The sequence below is a fragment of the Theropithecus gelada genome, chromosome 7b (genome assembly GCF_003255815.1).
Source record: "Theropithecus gelada isolate Dixy chromosome 7b, Tgel_1.0, whole genome shotgun sequence".
NCBI lineage: Eukaryota > Metazoa > Chordata > Mammalia > Primates > Cercopithecidae > Theropithecus > Theropithecus gelada.
The window spans coordinates 78,552,591-78,564,922 of NC_037675.1; the positions used below are offsets into that span (position 1 = coordinate 78,552,591).

The window sequence follows — 12,332 nt, forward strand, 5'->3', positions numbered from 1 at the left end:
GCAAAGAGAAGGTATCCATATTTTAAGAGCTGCCTCGGCTGGCACCTCCAGGCAGCCTTCCGGGATTCTCCAGTTCTGAGGCAGGAGCTCCTCCGCTGTGCTCCCAGTACTCCTTGAACAGAGCTCCAGAATACAGCTATGTGGTCTTGTTATGGTCTCCTTAGGGGTCTGTGTACCCACTAGAGCCTTGTGTCTTGCCTGTAGGCACCTCGAGTTCAGGGAACAGAGCCTGGACCGTAATTTGCTGAATAAATTATTTTGTGAGTGATGGGTGGGCAGCTGGCAGAGGCAGTGAGGCTGAAAGAATCAGCTTGAGCCTGACTTTCCCAGGGCCTGTCCTCAAACTCGCCGTTGCCCACACCAAAGTCTAGGGGGTCGAATGAGGAGGCTGAAGAGGAGCCTCCCTCTCTTGTTCTGTGGTCTAGGATAGTGACTCTCAATGTGAGGTCCCTGGCCCAGCGGTATCAGCATCCTTCAGGGACTTGTTGGAGATACACATTCTCAGGCGCTACCCAAGACCTGCTGTAGCAGAAACCCTAGGGTGGAGCCCAGCGATCTGTGGTGTAACAAGCCCTGCTGCTGATTGTGACCCACCAAAGTGTGAGACCCATTGCTGTAATGTTTCAAGGGTGTGCGTTCACTTTCCCGTAAACTAACACCAAAGAGGAGAGGAGGTAGTGTGTCTCTGGGGGTGAGGGGGTCTCTCCCCTGCTGAGGGCTTCCAAGAAGGCCCCTGGGGCTAGGCCCCCAGGACATGGCTCCTACTGGACCCCCACTCCCGAGGCTTAGATCATTGTACTGACAGGGCAGGTGCGATGGGGACAGTTGAGATGCCTCTGTCCTCTCCCAGGTGGTCCTAGACCAGACAGGATGCTGCTCCCACCTGGCCTTGAGTTCATTCCATCCCCGCTGCCATTGCCCAGCATCCCTTCTACGTGCTGCCTGCAGCGGGGCCCCAGGGCAGACACGGCTAAGGAAGACCCTAGAGATCATTGGCTAAAATCACATACATTCACACAAGCCCCAAAACCCACAAGTGTATACAACTCAATATGCACACCTATGAACACATAAATATGCATGCAACCCAAAACACAAGCATCTAAAACCCAGATTATAATCACAAACACATTCCCAAGCACAACCAAATACCCCTCAAAACATACTCAGATACACACACAAACACATGGACACACACACCTCAAAACACACAAGCACCAATTCATAGACCCACTGTATTGGCTTCCTAGGACTCTGCAACAAATTACCACAGAAGAGAACCACAGAAAGTTATTCTCTTCCAGTCCTAGAGGCCAGAAGTCTGAAATCAGGGGATCAGCAAGGCCGTGCTCCCTCTGCAGGACCTAGGGGAGGATCCTTACTTGCCTCTTCCTAGCTCCTGGGGGTTGTTAGCAGTTCTTGGCATTCCTTGGCTTGTAGCTGCCTCACGCCAGTCTCTCCCTTTGTCTTCTCATGGCTTCATCTAAGGACAGCAGTTGTTGGATTCAGGGGCCACCCTCATCATGTGTGACCTCATTTTAACTAATTACATCTGCAAAGACCCTACTTCCAAACAAGGTCACATTCTGTGATTCCACGTGGACATGCATTTTGGAAGGAAACTCTTCAGCCCAGTAGCTCTACACATCCCAAACACACAGCTACAGAGGCAGACAGGCGCGCGCGCGCGCGCACACACACACACACACACACACACACTCCTCTACCTGGCACATGGAGCGCTGAGCTCCTGAGAGGAGAGAGAGCCCCTGAGTGTCAGAGCTATCCACTCCTCCTCTCTGGGTGTCCAGCACTGAGTAGCCTACATCCTTATTACAACATTTACCTGGTGATGCTGCTTTTCAGTGTGGTTTTGTTGTTTTGTTCGAAATGGTTAGGTATGCATATAGTACAAATTCAAAAAGCAGTAAAGACGCTGGGCGTGGTGGCTCATGCCTGTAATCCCAGCACTTTGGGAGGCCGAGGTGGGTGGATCACCTGAGGTCAGGAGTTAGAGACCAGCCTGGCCAACATAGTGAAACCCTGTCTCTACTAAAATTACAAAAATTAGCCGGGCGTGGTGGTGCACGCCTGTAGTCCCAGCTACTCAGGAGGCTGAGGCAGGAGAATCGCTTGAAACCGGGGGGTGGAGGTTGCAGTGAGCCGAGATCCTGCCACTTCACTCCAGCCTGGGCAAAAGAGTGAAACACCATCTCAGAAAAAAAAAAAAAAAAGCAATAAAGAGAACAGAGTGAAAGGTAAGGCTTGCTCACCCTGCTTCCTCGCCACCTGGTTCCCCGCCCGGAAGACAAGCACTGGCAACAGTTTCTTGTGCATCCTTCTAGAGGAAACAGAGACACGCAGGAGGCAGCATTCTCCATGTGCCGTCTGCATCTTGCTTTTCCTGCCTGGCCACGCACCACTTGTCGTTTATTCTGGCTGCTTTCACACCACTTGGGTCTCCTCCACCTGACTGTGTGCTTGCTGAGGACAGGCCATATGTTATGGATCCCTGCCTCTTCAGTGCCTAGCTCGGGGCCGGCCCAGAGCAAGTGTTCAGTGAAGGCCGGCTCTGTCTAGACAGTAATAAATTGTCAACAGCTGGTTGGATCTGAGTGGGACTGGCTGCAGAGCTTTGGTTGATCAGAGCCCATCCTGGCAGCAGCAGGAGGTGGGGTGGATGGCCCCAATAGGCTGTTCCTGCTAATGGGCACCTCCCCACTGGCAGCCTTCAACCCAGCTCTAGCTGGAGCTGACTCTGGGGTTGGGGCCTCTGCTGCTGTATCCCTATGGCTGCTTCACCTCCCTCTGCTCCTTCCTGCCCCCTCCAGACTCCTACGGAGGAAGCAGTCAGGGGAGAGGCTGGAGGGAGAACCATGCTGCCTGCCTGCCAGCATCTTAGCCCAGGGGCCCTGCAGGAGCTGAGCTGAGCCATTGCCCAGCCTTGCTGGCTGAAGACTCAGTGGGGACTTGTTGCCACAGAGACGAGAATTGCAGCAGTAACTCAGGGTTGAACTGGATCCTGCAGCTTCACCCAGTTGTGGTGAATGTATTTGTTCCACAACACTCAAATATGAGATGCACCACATTTTTTAAAAAATCAAAACAGCAACAGATGCCCCAGTCTGAGATTTGCCATGCCAGTCTTTGAGCAAAGCCCTAGGGGGAGACAGAGGTGGGCAAGGGCTGCTCAGCCCTCTGGGACTAGACCAGGGAAATGCTCCTTTTGTCCCTCTGTGGAAGGAGGGCTTAAGTTAGATGATTTGTAAGATCTCCTCCAGCCAAAACACTCTGGGTTTGACATCATGGGGGCCAATGAGTCCTACCCCAACCCACTGCCAATCTTTCCTTTCTTCTGCAAATATTTGTAAAGCACTCAACCCTATCCAGCACAGCAGAGGAAATAATCAGCAAACACAGCCAAGGGCTCTGTTGTCAAGGAGCTTCCCTTTGCGGGGAGGTGTGGGGAGTCAGCCATCTGTTACGTCATCCCGTAAACAACATCGAATGTACTAGGTACAACAAGGAAAATTACACTTAACTTTATTGAGCCATTGCAGTGTGCTAGGCACTGCTCTAATGTTTCATGTGAGTTGGCTCTCTTAAACCTCACATCCACCCAATAAGGCATGTGCTATTAACATCTCCATTTTACAGATAAGGAAACTGAGGCACAGGGAGGTTAAGAAGCTTGCCCAAAGACATGGGGCTAGTAAGTAGCAGAGGCAGAACTTGGGCCCAGAGAGTCTAGTACTAGAAAGCCACATTTACTGCACGCATGATGCCTGCCTCCCAAGATGCTTGGAGGTATGGGACTTGGGGAGCTGGGCCTGGCCTGAGCTCTTCCCTAAGGAAGCAAAAATGGAGCTGAGATTAACCAGGAGGAGAATGACTCAAGTAATGGGAGGGAGAACCTTCCAGGTGGTGGGACTGGCATATACAAAGGCCTTGTGGCAGGAGGGAAGATGGCAATGCTCCAGACACCGAGGGAACAACCTCGGAGGCTAGAGATGGAAGTGAGGGGGAAGTTTGACATGATGAAGCCAGAACACTAGGAAGGGCAGCACACCCAGGCCTTGGTGGCAAAGTTAAGGAGAGCGAAGAAAGCCCTTCTAGCTGATTCCATAACAGCTTGGTCCAGGAGGCCTCCCTGGGCACTGCAGACTGGGTTCGGTGCATTTGCCAGCCCTTCTCACACCGCGTTGTCACTGCCTTTCAGCCAAGGCCTTTCTCATTCCCCTTCTAGAATGAGCTTGAGGAGGGTAGGAACACATCTCATCCTCTTTAGCAACCCCTACCCGGGTGAGAACTCAGGAAAGAGTAAGTGAGAACAGTAGGATGGAAGGGAGGGTGAGATCACCAAGACCTGGGGGTGTACCCAGAAGGCTGCCTGAAGAAAGCAAGTTGAACTGGGCCTTGCCAATGGAGCACTTCTGTTGGGCAAGAATCAAGGTCCTCCACAGAGGGGAGGAATGGAGGGGGCAGAGACAACCAAGGCCTTTGATGGGCAAGGGGCCTTCCTTTGGCTGGAGCTGAGACTCCTCGTGGGGAACTGGGGGAGGTGAGACTGGAGAGGCTCCTGGGACCAAGAGGGCCTCCCCTAGTCCCAGCCTCTGCCCTGGAGCAGGACAGGACCCGAGAGCTCAGATGTCAGAAGGAGCAGGGAGCTGTGCAAAAGCTCGGGCCTTGGCTTTAGATCTCCACCCCTGCTGCTCAGCTGCTAGTTGTGTGAGCCTGGGCAGGCTGTGCACCCACTCTGGGCCTCAGCATCCTCCTTTGTAAATGGGGACAGTTGGTACCTCTCCTCTGGCAGGACTGTGGGGGCCAGGTGAGATGATGACTTTGTAAACATACTTTGTCACCTGGAGGAGAGTGCACATAGGCCCTCCGTCAGGCTCAGAGGTAGTCTAGGGACCAGGCCCATTCAGGACCCCACCCCCCACCTCCTGGAGGCTACCATTTCTCTTTTGTTCCCTTCCCTATAGGAGTCTAGGTTTAGACCACCCCAAAAAATGACTAGAGGGGCCACAGTGGCCACCATCTTCCACTGATCCATTGAGTTGGGGTAGGGAGGTGGGAGGGCTGGGGCAGGGGGCTGGGGAGGCTGCTCCTGCCTGCCCTAGTAAGAGCTGTGCTGGGGAGGCCTCCAAGTCCCCTTCCTGGTCTCTGCCCCTGGGACTTGATGCTGTAGTCAGCACAGTACCACTGCTATCAGGAGGAGCCACTGACCTGGGGTGGAGCAGGGATGAGAGCTTGCCTCTGGCTTCCAGGCAGACACCCAGGGACCTGGTGGCCACCTTGGCTTCGATGGTGCAAGGTCAAGTCTTGATCTGCCTGCATGTGGCCCAGCCAGATCCTGACAGGGGAGGGAGAGGAGATGGCATTGGATTCAGGCTTTGACTCTTCTGAGTAGGCAGCCTGCACAGGAACCACTGGGCTCCATGTCACCGTGAGAGCTCAGTCCCTCCACCCTCTCCTCCCTGTCAACAAGTCTGAGTGGGAGCTGATCAGAATGAGGGCATTTGAGGAAGGGAAGAGGGATTTGATGCGGGAGGAAAGCTGGTTACATGGATGCCTGTCAATCTCAAGCCTTCCTTTTAATATATGATCTTTTTCTAATTAGAAACAACAATACATATTCATATTAAATAGTTTTTCAAACTCAGAAAAAAATGTTAAGGACTATTAAAAGAATGTGATATAATTTAGTTTTTTTCTTTTATTTTTCTTTTTAGAATCCAGATCATTTCATTTAGCAGCATTGTGTCCTGCTGTTTTTATTTCCTATTTTACCTTTTTAACATAGGCACGGAGTCACCTGTCCTCCTCCCCGTGTCTCCCTGAGTCATTGCCCAGTTCCCAGGGAGCTGGGTGACTGTGACATCCCCACAGCTGCCTCTGCCTTCTGTCTCCAGCCCCACAGGGGCACTGTCATGGCTGCTCATGGACTCAGGGGCATGGGCAGAAAGACATGGGTTGTGGTCCAGGGTCTGGAGGACAAGGAAAAGAAACTTCCTGCCAAGGAGAGGCATCTCTGGGGGGGGTACCAGAGGTGAGATGGATGGGGTGGGGAAGCCAACACTCTCAGCTTCCAGCCTGGGTCCAAGCGGCCACCTTCTCTCCCGACGGCATCCCAGCTCCCTCTGCCACCCGCAGAGGTGTTAAGAGGATAAGTTTCTTAACCTTCTGGGCCTGAAATTCCTCATTTATAAGATGGGATAATAATAGAAGCTGCCTGGTCCTTCTCTTTAGTTGAGAGTCCCTTAAATGTAGTACAGATGTGGGAGGCCATCCTTCTGTTTTTTTTTTTTTTTTTTTTTTTTTTAGTAGAGACGGGGTTTCACTGTGCTAGCCAGGATGGTCTCGATCTCCTGACCTCGTGATCCGCCCGTCTTGGCCTCCCAAAGTGCTGGGATTACAGGCTTGAGCCACCGCGCCCGGCCGAGGCCATCCTTCTGTACCCCAGAAATACAGTCCTCCTGGAATTGTGCCTTCAGAGGCTGCATGATGTAGTGGAGCCAGACACTTAGATTCCAATCCTGCCTCTGTCTCTCTCCAGCTGTGTAACTTTAGGCCGTTACTTAACCTCTATGAGTCTCAGTTTCTCTCTATATAAAATGGGGATACTGATTTTTACTTCTTAGGCTGCTACCTCTCAGGTTGCTTGTGAGGAATCAACAATGTTCAGTGGGATAGTCATAAGAAGGCCTGGCCCATCACAAATGCCCATATCCTCTCCTGCCCCTTTCTTCTCCTGAGGCCTCCTCAGGGGCTACACCCACGTGAACCTGGAGTGTGGTCCCAGTATTCCCTGTCAGCCTTTCCTTTTTTCGATGTACTTCTGTCTTGAGCCTAGCAGCTTCATTCCTGCTTGTTGGAATCAGTGTTCTCTGCCTTGAGGGTGGCACACAGCAAAGTGATCAGGAGGGGGCTGGGGAACCAGCCCCCCAGCTCAGGCCCTAACTTCACGGTACTAGCTCCCTGATCTGGGCAAGTCTCTTAACCTCTCTGGGCCTGAAACTCCTCATTCATAAGATGGGATAATAATATAACCTGCCTGGTCTTTGTATAGGAAACAAAAAACACTCTAGGAATCTCAAGTAAAACCAGGACTGGGACACGAGGCTGTAGTCAGCTTGATTCACACAGGGAACCGCAGGGTGTTGAAGTCACTGGAAAAATTAGAAACTGGGTCTTCAGAACAGAGCAGAACTGTTCCTCCAGACAAATTACTTCTCTCCAAGTCAGGAGGGCCATTACTGGAGCCATGGAGTTCACATCCTTTCACCTGCTACCCAGGGATAAGAAAACTGCTGCAGCTTTTACCACAATTGCCTCTCACACCACCCCCTCCCTGGGAGCCAGAGACTGGGCATTGAACTTCCTGCAGAGACTCCCTTCCTGTCCTTGACATGGCTTGTCAGCAGAACGCTGCCTGAGTATCAGGGAGATGGCCTCTTCCTCCCTCTCCTCCCTTCAGCCTTGTAAATCTATCTCCAGCATGTCTAATTGATGGGCTCTAATCTGTATCCAGAACCCCAGCTGCAAGGGAGTGTTGGTAATGTAGCGTTTAACTTTCCAGCTTCTGCAAGATAGGAAGGCACAGAGGTGGGAATGGATGCTGAGGGCATCAACCGTGTCCCACATGCAACCTGATAGGTTTAACCCAGTCGACACCTGAAGAGACTTGGCACAGGGCCTGGCACATAGAACTCACTCAATAAGTGTTAGCTGTTATTCTTATTCTTGGGCTGAGGCACCAGCAAGAATTGCCTGGCCCTGCCCACGAGCCCTGGCAGAGAGCAGCAGAAGCAGAAATGCCTTTGCCCAGCATGGTGCTGTCCATGGTACTGAGAGCCCTGCTGGACCCAGCCAGGAGCGACGGTATCATTGCCCTGCTTACATCATGGGCCCAATGGCAAGGTGGAACTCCAATCCTCTCACCACGTGCTGAGGCTTCAGGAGCCACTGTGGCGGAGGGGATGTTTGGGGACCTCTAAGGGAAGGCTGGCTTCGATCCTATGAAGAGGACAGCAAAAGCAACAACTTATGTTTGTGGCACAGTTTACAGAAAGAGTCTCCATGCACTATCTCCTTTAACTAACCCTCATAACCACCCTGGTATATGCAGGACAGATATGATCTTCAAGAAAAAAACTGAATAGCAAGAGGTTAAATAGCAGCTGCTAAACAGTAGAGCCAGATTCACACCCAGTCTCCTTACCTGCAGCTGTATGCTCCTTCCGCTCCCTGCAGTGACTTGGGGAGGGAAACTTGGTAACCAATGTGCGCTATGTGGGGGCAAAAATTTGGGACTCATGTACTCTGTGCAGTGTGCAAATGTGTGCAAACCACCTACATTTTATTCTTTCCTACCCCTGAGTGTGTCTCTGGGTAAAGGGCCTTCTGTCTCATTGAGGCCGACTATGTGATGGTCTTTGGGAGAACCATGGAAAATATAAGAGAAAGACATGGTCCTACTATCAAAGAGCCCATGGATTTGTTGGGGAGCTGGCTGCTCATGTGCGTGGAAAAGTGAGAGGATAGTCCCAGGCAGTGGTTGCAAGGCCAGCTGTGTGAAGAGGGTGGGAACAAGGTGCAGACAGGGCTGGTCATCTGAAAGAAGGTTCAGAGGAGTAGAATATAAGCTGGACTCAGGGGCTTTAAATGCTGATGAGACCAAGGCTCACCAAAGTCCAGGAAGAAGTGCCTCCTGTGTAGGGGTGGGGCAAGCAACTCTGAATAAGGGGGCTGGTGGGGCAGAACAGAGAGTACCCTGAGGAAGTAGCCAGGCCAGTGGCCTCTGGGGTAACGGGAGGAATACTAGAGCCTGGAACTTCCAGTGAAGAGGTGGTGTGGGCCTCTGTAGATTTTCAGCCAACTCTCCACAGATTTGCGACCAGCTTGGGGAGGGGGAAGAGATTGCATGGGAGGAGAATATAAGGACCAGCCTCATGAACTGCCACGCTGTGACATGGTTTAAGAGGCAGTGAGGTATCATCCTTTACCCCCACATCTCCCCACCCTCTCTCCTTATTTAGGAAGAGTGAGAAAACTTTTGGGGTCATCAAGAACTCCTTCTCTAGGTGCAAATAACCCTGGAAATCTCAGTCTGGTGCTTTTATGTCTTGGCTGCACACAATAATTGACTGGAGATCCTCATGCTTAATGTCTGGGGTGGAACATGAGTATCTAGATTTACTAAACACCTTCTAGGTGATTCCAGTGACCCCCTCCCAGGCTAAGGAGTCACTGAAAGCAGTGAGTGGGGAGCCAAAAACCCCAGTTCTATCCCCAATCCACCATTTTCCCCAGCCTTAAGCAAATCTCCATGTCTGCTGGAGACTCAATTTCTCTATGTGTAAAGCTGAGCAAACCACTCTTTGTCATGAAGATTTGAGGAGTTTGAGGATGGTATGGAGCAGGGAAGGGCTTACTGATATTTAGGAAAGATTTATGGCCAGCGGACATGTCAGTGGTAAAGGATGTGAACCAGAGCCCTTCATTCCAGTGACACACCCTCCTTCTCTCCACACCTCCTCCAATAGTACCCAGCCCCCTAGCTGTGAGAGTGAACCTCGCTGAGAGGGGGGCCTTCAGTGAGAAGGGGCAAGAGGTGATGGGGGCAGGACAGGAGACCTGGAGAAGAAGGAAGAAGGGGAGGTGGGAGGTGATGCCCAGGACCAGGAATCCCAGCTTGTTTGTTTAAGTCCAGAACCATGGGAGATAATCTTACCTGTTGTTTACAAAAAGGTGATTAATTATTGAAACTACTGGGAAGGCTAAATGGTAAGAGGGCAGGGCAGGAGCTGTGGCTTTGTGCACTCTGGGGGTCATGGGGTCAGGGGAGAAGGTGGGGGTGGCTCCCCATCCGTAGCATCTTTTCCTAGGACATGGCTTGTGGCTATAGTGATTCTCTAATCCAAACCAAAACACATGCCCTATGGACCAGTTCCTGAGAACTCATGGGGATGGTGGAGCAGACTGGGCCCTGGGCTGTGCTGGGAAATGCAGGCTCAGTGGCTGCAGATCCAGCCTGGGTTCCTGGCTCAGCCCACTCTGCTCTCCGCTGCATTACCCTAAAGGCTAGGGAAGCTGCTGTCACTGGACTAAAGTCTGAGCAAGGTCATCCCCTTCCTCTGCCCCCTGCTCAGCATGTCCAGAGCAGCAGAGGCTCAGGGCCAGCAAAGCAGAGGGTCACAAATAGTCTGGATTCAGGGCCAGCTCTGCCACTCACTAGCATTGTGACCTCGGGCCAGTTAACCTCTCTGGGCCATTACCTCGAGCCAGTTGTTTAACCTCTCTGGGCCTTAATTTTATCTTGCCTTTAGGGATGATTCTCATACCCTAGGGTACTTATGAGAATTAAATGAGCTAGTACTTAAATAGAAAATATTTAGCCCATATTACTTGCTCTGTAAATGATAGCTATTAATAAAATTCATCCCTCCCTAGGCTCTCCTGGACCATCCTAACTCTGGGGTCATCCCTGAGATTTGGCTTTGGCCTTGAGATGTCTAACTCATCTGGAAGGGGAAGTGGGAAGCAAAGTGCTGGCTTTGCTAGTTAGGGCAGCAGTGGATGAAAGCAGGCTAGGTCTGGAGGCCTGGGAGTGAGCAGTAGGATGGGGCAGACAGAAAGGCAAAGCTAGCTCTTTTTGAAGCCTTTGCCCAGTTGCCAAGGACAACTTTGCCCAAGCCTAGAACAGCTGAGCTGCCAGCTTTTGGCATAGGAACCCAGGATGGAAGAGAAATGGGACAGGAAGAGAGCCACACACTTTCCCATCAGATAAGATGTGCAGCTAGGAGGGGACCTGAAACCCTGACTCATCAACCAGCATTCACATCATCTCCCACTGCCCCTCTTTGGCCCACAAAGCAAGGCTGACATTTGTTTCTTATGCACAGGAAGGACAGAAACAACCACCACCTACCAGCTGCAGTCTGAGGGATAGTGGATGGACCTTTCCATCCTCATATCTCTCCTCTTGCCTGCCCCAGAACAGAGAGGCTGGAAGGAGGAGTGTGGGGACTGTGCAGTCTGGGCCTCTCACCATAGCCTGACAAATAAGCTGATGATGAAGGGGACAGCAGCGCTGGCTAATTAAGCAGTCATATTTCTCAAGCATTGTACAAGTGGATTTGTGTGAACTATCTTCCTTCCCCTTTGCAATAACCCTGCGAGGCAATACTGTTATTATACCCATTTTCCAGATATGGGAACTGAGGCTGAGAGAGATGAAGTCACTGCCCCTGGTCACAAAGCTAGCAAATGTGGATCTGGGATTAAGTACAGTCAGTGGCTTCAGAGAGCCTGATCCTTCCCATTGCCTCAGGCAGCCTTTGTCCCATGCTGTGAAAGTGATGTCTAAGCTGGTGGCCCTGCTGTGTTTTCTGTTGGCATCCCAGAGTTTCTAGCTTCATTCTTTCCAGTGCTGATGCTTTAGTCTCCAGTAAGCCAAAATCTGGATTTTCTGCCTGCCTTCTTTGCACCCAAGAGCTAGGTCTCCCTCCAGAAAGAAGTAAGGTCCAGGGAGGGTGAAGGGATGAGGAGAAAAGGCTTGGTGCTGCTCTAGGTTTCCACAGCAACAGCCTCCCTCATTACTGCCTCTGCTTGCTGCCTGGGAAAGCTGAGGAGGGTGGTGAGGTGGGAGAGGGTGAGGATCTTGTCTCCTTTCTTTTCCTCCCTCACTGCCCTGCAGGTTGAACAGTCAGGTTGAGCTGAAAACCTGCATCTGACCAACCTGCTTGATGGAATTCCCCACCTTCTGCCCCACTCCAAGCTTAGTGGCTGGGGCCTTGTAACTAGGGGTCCTCCCAGGCAGAAGGGCCACCTGGTCCAAGCCGCCCAACAGCAGTCCTCTCCCTAACCCCAAAGGCTGGGATGTGAGCTCCCTAGAGAGGACCTCATGTTTGTACTTCCAGGGGAAATAGATACTCAATGTATTCTTGTTGAGTGAATGAATGAATGGGCCAATAGTGATCTATTCTGCACTGTAGCCACTGCCATTCATTTTCACTTCCTCAAAACATTATATTCAGCCTTCCCTCTGGGTCTTTGCCAATATGGGTGCCTCTGCCCAGGCTTTCCCATTGCACAGGACTAACTCCTACACCCCCTTCACATCTCAGCTTGGTCACTTTGTCAAAATTCAAAACTTCTGTACTTCAAAAGATACCATCAAGAAAATGAAAAGAAAAGCAATAGACCAGGAGAAACTATTTGCAAAGCAGAGCTCTAATAAAGGGTGTGCATTTGAGCATAAAGATGACCAAAGGGGCCCTGAAGGAGGGTGCTGCCGGCAAGGGAGTTCCTGGGTCTGTAAGTCTTGT

At 51.5% G+C, this 12,332-nt stretch overlaps 1 protein-coding gene across 2 annotated transcripts in view; it reads left to right on the top strand.

Moving 5' to 3' along the window:
* The window catches only part of TMEM63C (transmembrane protein 63C), an 84,171-nt gene that overhangs the window by 28,260 nt on the left and 43,579 nt on the right, over nt 1-12,332 (top strand). The window contains exon 3 of one of the 2 annotated variants that reach the window (XM_025391471.1): nt 11,214-11,273. The exons of the other annotated variant lie outside the window; for it this stretch is intronic. The gene's annotated coding sequence lies outside the window, so the exon portion shown is untranslated. The remainder of the gene's footprint in view (nt 1-11,213; nt 11,274-12,332) is intronic. 2 annotated transcript variants of the gene reach the window in all.